General features: G+C 33.6%; 1 long non-coding RNA gene across 6 annotated transcripts; it reads left to right on the top strand.

The window, feature by feature from the left end:
• The first annotated feature begins 443 nt into the window (after nucleotides 1-443).
• LOC131610436 (uncharacterized) lies at nucleotides 444-12,038 on the top strand. Of its 6 annotated transcripts, none has more exons than XR_009286483.1 (6): nucleotides 444-633; nucleotides 1,192-1,272; nucleotides 1,483-1,571; nucleotides 3,046-3,162; nucleotides 5,231-5,419; nucleotides 5,823-12,038. It is a non-coding gene; the product is annotated as an uncharacterized LOC131610436 (long non-coding RNA). The 6 variants fall into 6 exon arrangements; XR_009286482.1 differs by having other exon boundaries at nucleotides 5,231-8,088; nucleotides 8,123-12,038; XR_009286479.1 differs by having other exon boundaries at nucleotides 5,231-12,038.
• The last annotated feature ends 3,733 nt before the right edge of the window (nucleotides 12,039-15,771 follow it).

Below are 15,771 nucleotides of genomic sequence, written 5' to 3'. Positions count from 1 at the left end.
GATGAAAGAGTGAAACAAATAATTTGATTTCGACAACGTGCATGCTCATTTTATTTGAATCACAGTCAAAAGATATAAGTTTACACCAAATACAACTTAGCAACTAGGAAATTACAATTCGAAATTGATAAAATTTAACAAACTTATGACAGAGCTTCTTTGTTGATCAAAAGATACAAGCTTTTTTGTTGAATTTTATTAAACAAAAACCATTTTAATGAGTAAAAATTGAATGAGTGTTGAATATGTAAACCATTATATATATATATATATATATATATATATATATATATATATATATATATATATATATATATATATATATATATATATATATATATATATATATATATATATATATATATATATATATATATATATATATATATATATATATATATATATATTTACTTTCTTTCATCACTAAAATCCCTCATTGCTTCATATTTTTTCATTAATATAATGTGTACGCAATTAACCTCCTTATGCTATTCCTAAAAAAGCATAACAGGTACTTCAAATTTCTCTTTCGTTCTAATTTCTTCACCCGGCCATCAAACGCAAAGGCTACGAGGTTTCTTCATCCGACCACCACACGAGTCAAGTCATTCTTCTACCTTGAACGATTAACCTGTAAGTGTTCGATTCTGTTTCCATTTCCCTTTCTACTATGAACGATTCCTATATTTTAGGGTTTTGACCTCTGTTTTGTTTTGATTAACTGAAGTATAAGTAGGGTTAGGGTTTTTGTATTGAATTCCGGAGATGTTAAGGAAGATTAGGGAGGTGGATTTGAAAACGGGTGTTGTTGGAGATTATTGGGATAGGGATTTACCATCTGTTATGAGAAACTCCATAATAAAATAAAACAAGATCCTAAATTATGAATGTTTCTGAGCTATATTTTACCATGTTCGTGATGGTGTTTGGCTTAACTGGAGTTTATTTCCACTACTGTATGTTTAATGTTTAATGTGAAGAGTTCAAAGATTTGGATGTTTGTGTGTTTAATGTGAAGAGTTCAAAGATTTGGATGTTTGTGTGTGTTTAATGTTTATTTCCACTACTGCTGTAAACTAATTAGGTTTGCATTTCATGAATTGATGAATCCATATAGACTAGCATCAGTACTCATTGCTATGTAAGTACAATGAAAGGTGCATACTGAACTTTGAAAATATAAATGTCCAGATTGGAAAAATAATAATGTGAAGAGAGTCAAATATAAAGAGAATATGGATGTACACATTCAGCGACACGTCATGATGTTTGGTATTTCTTTTCTTCTTCATGTAATATGGTATTTTAGTTTTCTTGAATTCTACTTCCATTTTAGGCTTTTAGCTACATTGTATGTTACTAATTTCATTGCTAGCTACTTGATTTTTCAATGCCATTGTACTTCTCACCATGATCTAATTTTTGTTTTGATGTTTCATGGCATATAAGGTAACATCTCCATGTCATTTTGTCTTCTTCCAGTGGGTCATGGTTGCTTTCTTGTAGACTGGCTAGAATGCTCTTTATTGTCTTTGAGAAAAACAGTAATGGCTACCCATTGACAATATCAGGTATGGCCACTACTTCACGCCTATCTCATCACAGTTTGGTTGCCCTGTTTCTGATTTATATTGCAAAATTGTAAGCTATTTTTAGCTTTTGTAGATTCATTGTATAGTACATAATAGAGACAAAGACCCTTTGAGTTGATATTTTTCATACTCTATTTTAAGCCTTGTGTGTTTTGATCGAGTGTTTTGATTTTCTACTCTATTTCCTACTATATTATAGTCATTGGCATTGCTTCATTTTCGTTGTCACGGCGTTTTCATGGTCGCACACCATTTTTTAAAACTTTGCTAAACTTGTTGAATGATCGATATTTTAATGCGTCATAAGGATGAAGAATATGTGCCGAGTTCTTTGGTTTGAAAAATTCTCATATGTGTCGTGTCATATACAAGTGCCTGAAGTATCTTGGAGAGTTATTGTTGTGTTATGTTTATGATTTGTTGTAAATCTCTAGTTCATGTCATAAGTTTCTCAATACTGACATAATCTACATAATTATTAACATGGTGCATAGAACCAGATGGAGACACATTGTTACTATCATGAACTTTTCTTGGATGCAATATCTTTCCAATCATGAAATAAGAGAGGTGTAAATTTGGTTTCTTATTTTCAGCAGCTTCTTGTGGAATCAATAACCTCATGGGTAGAACTGCATAACCTTCTACATTATATTGCATATTGGGTTTCCCTTCAAAACGACACACATTCGAGACATTAGTGACATTTTGATAATGGTCGAAACAATTCATATTTGAGGTTGATATTTTAAATTATAAACAAAAATTAAAATCTTTATTTTAGCTTTGATCAAATGGTCATTAGTGTCTCAATTACGTGAAGTTTGATTAAGATCATATTTAAGGTTGATATTTTAAATTTTAAAACAAAAATTAAAATCTTTATTTTATCTTTGATCAAACGTTCATTAGTGTCTAAATGGGTGCTCCCTCTAACTAACCTCAGAGAATCCAATTTCATCTGTCTAGCTTTTGTTATCTTAATCCAAACTGGTTTAAATAGTTATCTTTAGTTATTTAATCCAAACTGTGTTTGCTTGAGCATTCAAGCTTGTCAGCAGATCAAATATATGAAGAATTGTACCTATTTTATGAAGAATTTTAGTGCAGAATTTTTATGGAAATTTCTCATCTGATTTGCGTTGTTGTCGTGGATTTGCTGTGGTGTAATTTATTTGAGTATCTTGTAGTCCCTGTAATGTTTGAATTGTGGTGTGTAGTTCACTTTGGTTGACAATTCAAAGAATATTTATGGTTCATACAATTCAAAGATTGTTGTTATCTGCAACTTTTCTCATTTGTTACAAGTGTCAATTTTGTATCCTTTTGCTTATACATGATATTCTCATTTGTTACATGTTTTGACAGTTCCTAAACTGATTTATTTTGTCAATATTTCCTTTTGTATAACTTTCCCATAAGGATCCTTTATTCTAGGCTTCTTTTCTTACAGGAGCTCAATAACCCGTGAGAAGTTTGAAGAGCTCTGTGAAGATATTTGGGAAAAATCTCCTATACCATTGAAAGAGTTTCTTGAGCATTCAGGCTTGTCAGCAGATCAAAGTTACAGGTTTGAATAGTCTTTTTTTTTTCTTTTACTTTCATGCTTTTTGCGCTGTGTATTAGTGGGATTAGATTTGATAGATCATTGGTAGCCTAGAACAATTCCATTCAACATTGTCTCAATGTTCAGAGAATGTGTATCCTATTCATTCTCAAAGAACTCAACGATTCAATTAAGACCTATGAAACTCCGATACACCGACACTTCAGATTGATGGTTTGTCAACCAGTGTTGGTGTCCATGCCTATCGTGTCTTGTGGTTGTCAAAATCATAATAGTACCTTAAAGAATCAAAAGATGTCACCATCACGACTTAGTCTGGATGAACAATTCTTACAACTTAACCTGTTCTAATTTTAAGATTTTCTCCCCCTCTCGTGTAGCGTGCGCCATTATGCAATTCCAATGTGTTTTTCTGCCACTGCAAAAGGCATCGTGCCTGTGATTGAATTGCATCGGAGTATAGCTCCATTTTCTAGGTACATTATACAAAGCCCAGTGAAAAACTGAAAGCCTAATTCAAACTAAACACAAATTTCACACGAGTAGAACATTACTGATTTTAGAGCATGAGTAAACTATTGTTATTCTCAATCACACTGATTTGGAACATGAATAGTGGTGCAATATCTTCAAAGTGTGAATTAATATACTATACATAATTTATTATCACCGGCAATAACGTCAATTTGATCAGTGGAGTTATATTGCATAGGTTTAAAATTTAATTATTTAAATTTAGAATCAATAGCGTTATATAAGGAATTTTGTCAGGTTTGTCCTGTTTGAGTATAAATACACACACAATGAGTTTAGGTAGGACAGCAATGAGGAAAAATTCAGTATAGAAAAAACACTATAAGATTCAAATTTCAACGAGATTTCAAAATCTATTGGTAAACCAAACTTTTACACAGAAGCACCACTTAACTTGGTTGTGCAACTTTACCCAGCCTCTAAAACAAGTTCTTCCAATCCACAACAAAATCCTAGCTACAGAGCTTGCCAGATTATTTTGCCTTTTAAGGAGTTAAAAAATAACTCCGTTGAAAAACATTATGTGTGTGCCGGGTACCACAAAATAAAAAGGGATCAAAATTTTACAACACAGTAGTGTTTTGTGGATTGCGAACAAGTCACAGATCTAGCAAATGTAAAGGTTTTGCCTTCAAGTTCCAATTATTGGATAGCTTTTTCTATTAATTAAATATGCTACCCATTTTCTGACCAGACATAGATAATTGGTTTTAAAAAACACACATAAGATTTCTCTATAATGAAAACCACTGTTACAATTCTATTTTTTGACATCGCAGAATCAATTCCAGAAAAAGGTAATAAAAAATTCTTGTATTAGTCAAAGAAATCAACAGATAAAGATTAGTGAGAGCTACCCATTTACTTTCTTAACAGGAACATATTGAAATTGAATTAAGTGAGTCACCATGGCATGAAAACTTCATTTAGAATTAAGTTTGGATCAAGTGCAGAGACAATGTACCTTCTTTAACCTCTCCTCAATCTCCTCAATAGCGTTCGAAGCACGTGACTAATCAACTTTGAACATGTAGAAATCCCTCTCTTTCTTGGCAGCAGAAATTTCTAATGCCACCCCTTTTGCTCCTGAGTAGCTCTCTTGAAGGCTGTAACAAATATGTTTAGCTTTAGCTTGAGCTGCTTATTCCTCAAAAAATAAATCAAGAACTGATCATAAAGTGATTATCTAGTTCTTCAGTTAGATCATCACATTTAACTTAACTTTGTTGTATCAAAAAATTTGCTCTTCTAATTTTACTTTTAACTTATTTAAGCTTTGCATTCATGTGCATCTTTCCATTAGAACATTAAGATAACTTTACATTCATTCAAAAATCTAAATAATATATTTATGTTCATTTATATGCATTTTTTATTTATTTTACGATTTAATGACATTTTCTGTTTATTTTGTTAATCCTTTTTGAATTTTGAATTTTAATTTTTAATTCAATAAATTGAATTTTAAATTAAAATTAATACATCATTTTTTAGCACATTATCTTATTATTTTTCTTTTATTGTTGTTTCTGTTTAGATGCTTTGTGCAGATGATGTTTGAGGTCTGCGTCCAAAAGAAGCTGCGAGAGAACAAAGGCGGAATCGCTAAAGTCATTTCACGTTGCCGTCAAGATCCGGTAACCACAACACTACTCCCTTCGTTTCACTTCTCCGATCTTACCACACCTTCATGCCGATGCTTCCGTTCTCCGACGCCGCTGTCAATGTGAGCTATCCATTCTCTTACTGATTGATGTTTGAATTTTGGATTTGTTCTGAATGTCGTAAAAGTTTTTTACCTCTGCATCTGTTTTGAAAACCATGATAGTTTGAAAAAGTGACTTTTGTAAGTTTTGTTTGTTTTCTCTATATATTCTTTTTAAGATGACACTAATGGCAAGTGGTTTCTTGTATATTACATTCATGGATATTCATGGATCTTTAAAAGTCAAACGATTTATTTCGAGGTGAAATCCTCCCCATTTCTCAAAAAAAAAAAATGGAGAGCTCCAATACTAAAGTTTTGATAAATATTGTATATATATTTTTGAAAAATGTGATGTATTTATATAATTTGACTTTTATATTATGAAAACTTTAGAACTCATTTATTTTGAATTCTTTTACAGTTTTGTCGTGAAAAAAACTTGAGGCTATAGTGGGAGAATTGGTTTCTTAATTTGTGTTCATAAGTATTTTTTTAATAACTTGTTTTTTATATAGAATTGTGATCTTTAATTATTTTCACTTTAGCTTTTATATTTTCTTTCAATATTTAGAAATGTGTTTTTTTATATTGAATATTGTGATTTGTAATTATTTTCACTTTCGCTTTTATAATTTCTTTCAAAATTTTAAAAAATGTGTTTTTTGATATAGTTAAAATTATGGTTTGTAATTATTTCCAAGTCTAAGTTGTCGGATTATTTATTCTTTTACTTTGTGTTACGATTTCGGAGCTAATTTCAATTTAGCTCTCGAATACGTATGAACTCAAATATTTTCATTGTCTGGCCTCAGATAGGGTTAATTCCTACATTTTTTTAATAAGCGCCGAGAGTTGCAATTGTGTTGATTCAATCTTGTTGCCTATTGTTCAATACTTGTCCAATACTTGTTTGAAATGATGATGAGGCTATCTTGTGTCATTGCTTCTTGATACTTATGTGATGATTTATATGATGAGCTTTATTTGACATTGCTTCTTACTTGTATGGTTTGATACCTCTCTTCCATGTTCCATGTTCCATCTTCCCCTTTACTCAACATGATGTAAATGTTCAATTAGGAGACTCTTTATGGTTTGTCTTGCTTACTTTGTGATCAAATCTTTAAACATGCTTGGAGTGAGATATTTGTGATACTCTTGAGTCTTTCATGTTTGATTATCACCATGTCTTTGCTTCTGACCTTGTTCTTCTCTTGATGCTTAATGCCATGCCTAATTGATCACATCACTTGTTAAGACTAGTCCACCTTCACTTGTCAATTTTGCTTGATACTTGTGTGCCTTGGTTGTTTGTACCATGAATTAAATGCATATTTGAACTTCTTCTTGATCTTGAGACTTGCGCTAATTAATTATCATGTTTATACTTGTTTCTTCTTCTTCCCACTTTCCTTCCCTTTCAACTTGTTTTGCTTGTAGCATTGCATGAGGACTTATGTCCTTAAGTTTGTTTGTGATCCTTTCCTTGTGAGATTTTGTTCTGAATCTTTCTTAAGTATGTTTATGTGATGATGATGAGTCCTTGTATTTGCCTCTGACTTGTACACTTTATCTACATAATGTTGCCTAATTAGGATGTTTCCTCATCTTCTTGGTCCATGATACTTTGTTTGAAGTGGGATTAGACCTATAACAAGCTAGGGGCAGTAGCTTTGAGATGTTTTGATAGGTGTTGATGATATTTCCTCTTGGTTGGTTAACCATTGTATACTTGCTTGGTCAAGTAGGTCTTACTTTAGGTATCTTGGTTAAGTGTTTATTTTGTGATTAAATGGTTACTTTCTCATTTGATGTGTGATTGACTTTCATGCCTTGGTTAAGTGTGTGATTGTTTATTTGTCATCTTCTCTCCTACCTTCTTTGATGACATGAATGCTACTTGGTTAAGTTCTTTTTGTGCTATCTTTGTTCAACATGTTAGTGCTTAGGTGGTTACCTACTGCATGGGTGTTTGTTACTTTGATATTTGCTTAGTTAAGTAGGTATTTCTCATTTGATGTGTGATTGTTTAATTGTTATTTTCTCTTTTCTCTTTCTTTGTTATTTTATGGCATGAATGCTACTTGGTTAAGTGCTCGTTGTGTTATCTTTGATTATGGTTGTTAGTGCTTGGCTGGTTTCTTAATTGCATGTTCTTTCTTCTTTAATACCTGTCTGGTTGAGTATATATTCTTTAAGTATCTTGGTTAAGTGTCTATTTTGTGAGTAAGTGGTTACTTCTCATATGTATATGTGCTTACTTTCATGCCTTGGTTAAGTGTGTGATTGTTTGTCTTCTTCTGTTTTCTTCCTTTGCGAGATTGCATGCTCCCCATAGGATCCTTTAGTTCATTCTTGGTTAAGATTGAACTAAATAGACCTCAGGTTTTGAATCCATGTATGACAACATTATGTAGATCTTCCCTTATCATGACTTTAGGCCCACAAGCATGACAACAAGTACGATTGAAATTCCATTTTGATTAGTCTTTTTCTTTTGCATTCATTCTGAAACAGAACTTTTCTTCTTCGAACTCTAAAAAAACATTTAATAAATAATGATGAGAATCACTTTCATGAGCCTTAAGAAATGGAAAATGATGAGTGAGTGCAGTCCATATCTTATTCTTCTTTCATTCATAGTCTTTGGTGTGGTTCAAATTACAAACTCTGACAAATAACCAGAGGTACTGAGTTTATTCAAAAAAAAAAAACCCAGAGGTACTGAGTGTCTCTACAATGTAAGCCCCAGCCAATTCAAATCTTCGAACTCTAAAAAACACAATAAATAATGATGAGAATCACACTTCCATGGGCCTTAAGCAATGGAAAATGATGAGTTGGTGCAATCCATATCTTATTCTTCTTTCATTCATAGTCTTTGGTGTGGTTCAAATCACAAACTCTCACAAATAACCAGAGGTAGTGAGTGTCTCTACAATGTAAACCACAACCAATTAAAATCTTTTTCTTAACCTTTTTAGAAAGGATGTGTTATCTCAAATCCAAGCAAATTGGAAATGCTAATTATACGAGTGGCCAAGTCTGGGTCTCGATGAGCTGCAATGCCAAGTACGAATTGTAATCCTAACCGCAAGAATGCGAATATAGCATTATCCATAAAATGCACACAGCAAACCGAAACACCTTGTTAGGTGGACTATGAGTGCCCTAATCCTCCATTGTATGATGGGGGTACGTAGGCATAAAGGTTTGAAATCGTGACAGACACAATAATGAAAACCTTTACTTTTTCCCTTATCACTCGTGCATTCCCTTAGCACTAGACTTTAGACTTATAAATTACACCCTTTGATTAGTACAAATTTGAGTGGATTCTGTGGAATATCTCAGATGCGAGGGGTGATAATATCTTCCCCTCGCATAATTGACTTTCGTACCATGTTCTTTGTTGCTATCGTGAGACATGTTATTGCTCTTTCTTTGAGGTTTGCTGACATTCTCTTTTCCCTGGTGGGATAAATATGTTCATTGGCGACAAACACAAAGATTAAAAAATCATTGCAAAGAGACATGAAAAAACATTCGAGCTACAAGTAAACATTATTTTAGATTCATCAACTTTAAAGAATAGAATAATTCCGTGAAAATTTCAAGGAAGACGCACGTTATTTGACAACATAGTGAAATTGACATGGAATAGTTAAAAACATAACAAGGAAACAACGTTTGAGTTCTAATCTAGAGGGGTTCATGCCATTTACTGTCGTAATCAAAATGAATCCATTAAGATTTCAATCATATGCTAACTAGATTCAACAAATTCCAAATCATTCTTAACCTATTATAGAGATCATAAACAAACAAAAAAACCAAACCATTCTCAATAACAACAAAACCTTAATTCTCAATAACAGCATTTTAGGAAAAACATTATAATTAAGTACCTGGTCTCATATGCGTTCTTGAATAATACTGCCAAAGTTGGTCCAATGGAGCGCTGGCCAGAAAACCTCTCGAACTCAGGCTTCATCATTTTAACACATCCTTGGTTTAGGATGACCATAGAAATTCCTTCGTACGACCTATTTCCAGTGGTACAAGGTATCTCTTGAATGCACCATCCATAAGGATGATGATGTCACCACGTGAGACTTTAAGTTCAGACACATGAAGTGCAAACGACATGTCATTTCCTAGAAAAATGACCATATCTTTAGTGTCATGATTTCCAACCATCTCTTTTCTGTTTCATTCAATTGATAAGCTTGGACGCCTCTCATCTTAGAATAAGATGACTTGTCAACAAGTAAGAGTGTGTCTATTGCATTAACCAAATATTTATGCCTAGATTGGTCAGTTAAAATGAGTCTGAAGAAACCTTTGAGTGACAGTTTCTATCGCAAGTTCATTCTCCGACACTTTGATAGTAGCTTTAGTCAGATCAATTACGTAAACGAATCGATTAAACATGCAAATATCCATCTTAATAAGAAATCCATCCACAATTGGAAAAGGTGTTAGAAAATCAACACCTCAATGTCTACTGAGATAGAGAAAAGGCTTTTGACTTAACTTTGCTAAGCAGGGTTTTTTATATAGGAAAATAGTCGCCCCAATTCTCTGAGCAATGTCGATATCAACTTTATCTATCATGAAAACCATCAGCTAGTTTCGAAACAGTGAGTTTGCTAAAGTTAAACCAACAGGGAGGGAATACAACAAATGATGGTTGAGGGCATCGACATATCAATAACAACTCGAAAATTCAGATGTCTTACCTAGATTAGTGAGTATTCTCTGCCCTGTTGGTTTAATTTTAGCAAACTCACTATATCGAAATTAGCCGGAGGTGTTTTCATGACCAATGAGGTTGGTATTGACATTGCTCAGAAAATTGAGGCGACTAATTTCCTATATAAAAACCCCTGGTTAGCAAAGTTCAGTTAAAGGTTTTTTCTCTATCTCATTAGGCATTGAGGTGTTGATTTTCCAACACCATTTCCAATTGCGGATGGATTTTTTATTGTGATGGATATTTGCATGTTTAAGCGGTCCGTTTACGTAATTGATCTGACTAGGGTTCTATCAAGTTGCCAGAGAATGAACCTGCGATAGAAACCGTCACCCAAAGGTTTCTTCAGACTCGTTTTAACTGTCTTGACCAATTTAGGCATAAATATATGGTTAATGTAGCCGACACGCTCTTGTTGACATGTCGTCTTATCCTAACATGAGAGACGTCCGAGTTTATTGACCGAATGAAACAGAAAAGAGATGGTTGGAAATTCTTGACACTAAAGATATGGCCATCTTCCTGGGAAATGACATGTCGTTTGCATTACATGTCTCTGAACTTAAAGTCTCACGTGGTGACACCATCATCTTTATTGATGGTGCATTCAAGAGATACTCTTGTACAACCAGAAACAAACCGTATGAAGGGATTTCTATGGCCATCCTAAACCAAGGATGCGTTAAGATGATGACGCCCAAGTTCGAGAGGTTATTCTGACTAGCGCCCCATTGGACCAACTTTGACGGAATTATTTAAGAACGCATATGAAATCGGGTACTTAATTATAATGTTATTGAAAATTAGGTTTTGTTTGTAAATGAGAAATACTGAGTATTAGATTTTTTTTTTCTATAATAGGCTAACAATGATTTGAAATTTGTTTATGATAGAAATCTTAATGGACTAATTTTGATTAGGACAGTAAATAACATTAAAACATTTCCCTGTGTTATGTTTTACTATTCCATGTCAATTTGACTATGTTGTCAAATAATAATGTGCATTTTCGTTCATTTCTTCATGTCTTGCTTGGATTTATTGGATGAGATGATAAGGGATATCTTTCAATTTAAAAATGTTTTGAGTTCGAATTCAACCTGGACACGCAACATTGTTAATTTTTTTTTAGGGAGACTTTTATCGTCCATTGTAGTCTTTCACGCCTTTAGGGATTAGTCTTTGCATGTCTGATACATAATAATTTTTTCCTATCTTATACTTTCCTACGAGTTTATTTATTAAAACAAAGTGCATAATGATGTGAATGAAAAAAAATAAAATAGAAAATTGAGTTAAATTAATGTAATAAAAAATGTTTGTGTTTGAAGAGAGTGGGTAACCTTGAGGTGCTAGAAAAATCCTCTGAAGATCCCTAAATTGAGATAAAAGTTGTCAAAGCCTAACATGATCCATATGAGAAGGAATGCGGTGCTAGAAAAATCCTCTGAAGATCCCTAAATTGAGATAAAAGTTGTCAAAGCCTAACATGATCCATATGAGAAGGAATGCGACTCAAATAGCAAACATTATTGTAGTACTGTTGTGGTATCAATCCCGTTATTTTCCTCTAGAGCCTCAATTCATTTTTCTACTTTTGTGTTTGTATGTTGAAAAAGGGAATGAGGTCGAGGAGCTTGTTGAAGGTGTGGATGTTGCGAGGTGGCGACACTGAAACGCTACGACGATGTTGTTGCCGAAGATCTAGGTAGAGTGGATGGGTGGTAGAAAAAATTTAGCTTGGGGTTTATATGACGGGGAGAATCTTATCAGTAATGAAACGACCTTGTTTTGTAGATTTTCTTTTTTTGTTTAACATTTTTTTTGACAAATTAGTTTCAAATATTAGTTGGTTATGAAAAAAATACAATAAACTCTTCATTATAATTAGTAACCAAATCATTTTATTTTTTATTTCATAACAAATGGAAATGTTTACCCTTTTTTTTTTTTTGATGAAAAAGAATGACAGAAAATTGAGTTATTGAGAATTGAATTTTCATTGTTTATTGTATCGTGCGGAAACGACCCCTTCACGCTCTTTCCTCTTTTTTACTATTTTATTTTCAAAAAAGGAAAGAGGGGACAATTTGCTTTTCTCCTTTTAATTTGTTTGGAAGGAACACAGTTTATACAAGGAACTTTTAATATATCTTACGAGGAACGGAAAAAATTTAAATAGACCCTAGGTTTTGGTAGGTGGGGGGCACCTGAGAGATCAAAGGATCGGGAGGCTGGTTATACAGAGGGAAGGAATTAACATCCTAAGTATCCGTAGTACTCTACGAAAACTCTTCTTGTGTTTATTCTTTTACTGTTTGGTTTGTGCTACGTATTTACTGGGAAGTTTCTTCTTTGTGTGAGGAGAGAGTGAAGATTGTTTGAAAAGATGGTTTGTGCTACCTATTGTTTACTGTAAAGTTTCTCCTTTTGTGTCTTGTTCAAAGTACAAGATTGAAGATAAAATGATTTTTGGCAATAGAAAGAGACAAGTTGTCATCCTAACGGAGATATCTCGCCTATTCCACCACAAATAATTTTTAGGGTAACAGAAAAAGGATTCTTTTCATAATAAGAGAGGGGACCTTACTTGAATGACACAAGTATATCAGTTACAATCTCTTGAATGAAAGATTTTTTTTTCCAATCAACCAATCGGGAGGGACAAGAACATGGATTTTGAATAACAGAGTGGGCCACTTGCATCACCTAAATGGGAAATGTTTGATAATGTTAGCATTTTGAATGTGGTGGAATAGAAGAAATGTCTCTTCCATAGAAATACCTGATTTTCTTTTAAATAAAAAGTAAGATGGCATATCTGAAATTTAAGTTCAACAAAAGAAAAAGAGGTGAAAGTTGGAGATTATATCCCTCAACATGAGTGGCTGAAATATAAGGGGATGTAAACCATTGAATTCAAGATGAGTGGTTGAAATGGAGGAGGGGCTCAAGGATTTTATGTAACACAAAAATACCGCCCAATCTGAAGAAAAAATATTATCGAATAGTAGTAAGACTTACATTGTTGTAGATGACAAAATGTTGGATGACTAAGTACTAATACGATAATAAGGTGAGCGTATTGGATATGAGAATGTTGTATTAAAAGCAGTGTTTAAAAAACCTGATCGAAATAATCGACCGAACTAGTCGAATCGTGAACATGAAGGGTCACCGATCTGGTTTAATTGTTGGACCAAATAAGCTATTGAAGTAGTGGGAGTCAGTCAGAACCAACCAAAATTGGTAAAAATCGACGAACTGACGATTTTGAAAAACCAACGGATTAATGAGTTTGCTTTTATCTCTCAGACAAAACGTTATTTTTATTTTTATTTTTTAAAATAAATACAATTAAAATATATGCAGACTTTGTTCAAAACTTATTTGGAACAATTTTATCTCATTAGATTTATTAGACATTCCAGTTATTTTGCTATTTAGTTTATATTACAATTAGATTATCTTTAAATTTTATTTGAATTTGTATTTTGTATTATTTAGTTTTGTATGATAATCATGTTTAGAATTTGAATTTAGATAATAAATTTGTAAAATTATGGTATTTTAAAATTTTGTAAGTGTCACGATTTATTTTATAGATAATCATCTAGTTTAACCGGTTTAATAACTATATATTTTTATTACAAAAATACTTTATCAACGAGTTATTCGATTTAATCATGTGTTTCGATTAGTGACTCAGTGATTCGACAAATAACCAATAACTCAATATTCTCATTGATTTGATAATCGGTCTGATTTTTAAAATATTAATTAAAAATATGTTAGATTAGTGTCGCACGCTCGTGAAATATGAACAGAGTCGCCACTAATATATTTATCCCAAAGAGGGAAAGGAATATCAGAAAACCTAGAATAAAGAAAGGATAAGAAAAGGTCTTTCGACCAGAGATAGGGTACGGGAGTCGGTTACGCGAGGGGATGGTACTAGCACCCCTCACGCCCATCGTACTCGATGGTATCCACCTATGTTTGTTGCTATCTAAAGGGTGTATAAATCTAAAGCTTAATGCTAAGGGAATGCATGCAAATGAAAGAAAAAAGAAACACGGGGAAAAAAGGTTTATAAATAATTGTGCTCGCTTAGGCCCCGCGACCTAATGCCTACGTATCCTTTTCAGGAATCAGAGCGCCGTAGTTCGGCTCACAATTTTTGTTTGTTTTTGTGTTTTTTAGTTGAACAGTTACATTCGCAATCCGCTGCTCGACCTCTGGAGTCTTAAGCTGGGAATGGAGCGGAAATAACGTGTCCGATTAAGGGAAAGAATGCCCTGAAGGCAAGAGAGAGATGAGAGAAGATTGGTTTGTGTTTTTTATGTAACTTCATGATGAACAAAACCCAATACAAGATTTCGCACCACTTCATTACTTTGTTTAGGTCTGAGCCTTTATTAAGTATTTTAAATGTTTTTGATTGGTGATTTTTAAGGGAATTAATCTGCGAGTTGAATCACATAAAAATGTATGATGGTAGAGAAACAGATTAGGGAATGAATCCCACTCATTTCTCTCCCATTATATAGTGATCGAGAAACAGATTAGGGAATAAATCCCACTCATCTCTCTCCCATCAAGTGATTGAGAAACAGATTAGGGAATAAATCCCACTCATTTCTCTCTCACTTTTAGTGAAGTGTGATCCGCCTCTTCCTTTATTAAATGTTTTAAAGTCGAAAAGAAAAAGGAAAAGCAAACTAGCCTAAAATGAAGTAACTAGCCTGTAACACCCCATACATAATTGACTAGTATATTATGCATGAAACGTTAATAATTGATATTGAGTACATACAAAAGCTATAGTTATAGAAGATGGTCCATTTAGTATACAACATGAAATAATAATAATTACAAAACATGTGTCTTCGATGGATCTGCATAGCGGGAAGATGAGATCAGACGAGGTCTCCGAGCCGTCATCAAGTCTTCAGTCCAAACCTGCTACTGACCAACCACTACTAAACTGCACCTGAAAAAAATTATAATTGGAATGGGGTGAGATTACTAAATCTCAGTGAGTCCTCCTATCCTATGGGTCCACTCTGTTCTACAGGGTACATGCATCAACAAAACCGAATCCACCATTGATCCGGGGTTCAACCTCACATCCGGTACAAGTACGGAGAAAACAAGTGACTCGTCCACCATTGGACTTGTCTCAAACCAATACACGTAGTATAGCAAACAAGTATGCAAACCCGCATCCACATACGGGGAATCCAGAAGTGTAAACAACCCCGGCTAGGATTATGGAATAAATGCATCCTCGATGAGTAACCTCCTGCCTATTTGTCAAGGGACTTGTACAAGCACACTGCAGGATGGTTAAACGAGTCCACACAAGCCTAAATGGCCGTGAGATGACCTGGCCTAATTGGCGTCATTGTCCCGTTAACCTCCTTCACGCTAGTGAGTTACGCCGAGTACAAACCGCCACCTTGACGCCTGAGCCCATCGGGAGAAAGCCTAGTGTTAGTCTACGTGACTTCACTAGAGGTGAGTTACCTCATTATGCATTAGCCTACTTGGCCGCATAATCCCACCATACCGAGCACGCAAGTGTGTTAACGGCAAGTGAGTAAAACCCCGT

This window comes from Vicia villosa, linkage group LG6 (assembly GCF_029867415.1).
Source record: "Vicia villosa cultivar HV-30 ecotype Madison, WI linkage group LG6, Vvil1.0, whole genome shotgun sequence".
NCBI classification, from domain to species: Eukaryota; Viridiplantae; Streptophyta; class Magnoliopsida; order Fabales; family Fabaceae; genus Vicia; species Vicia villosa.
This window is presented reverse-complemented; position numbering and strand designations above follow the sequence as displayed.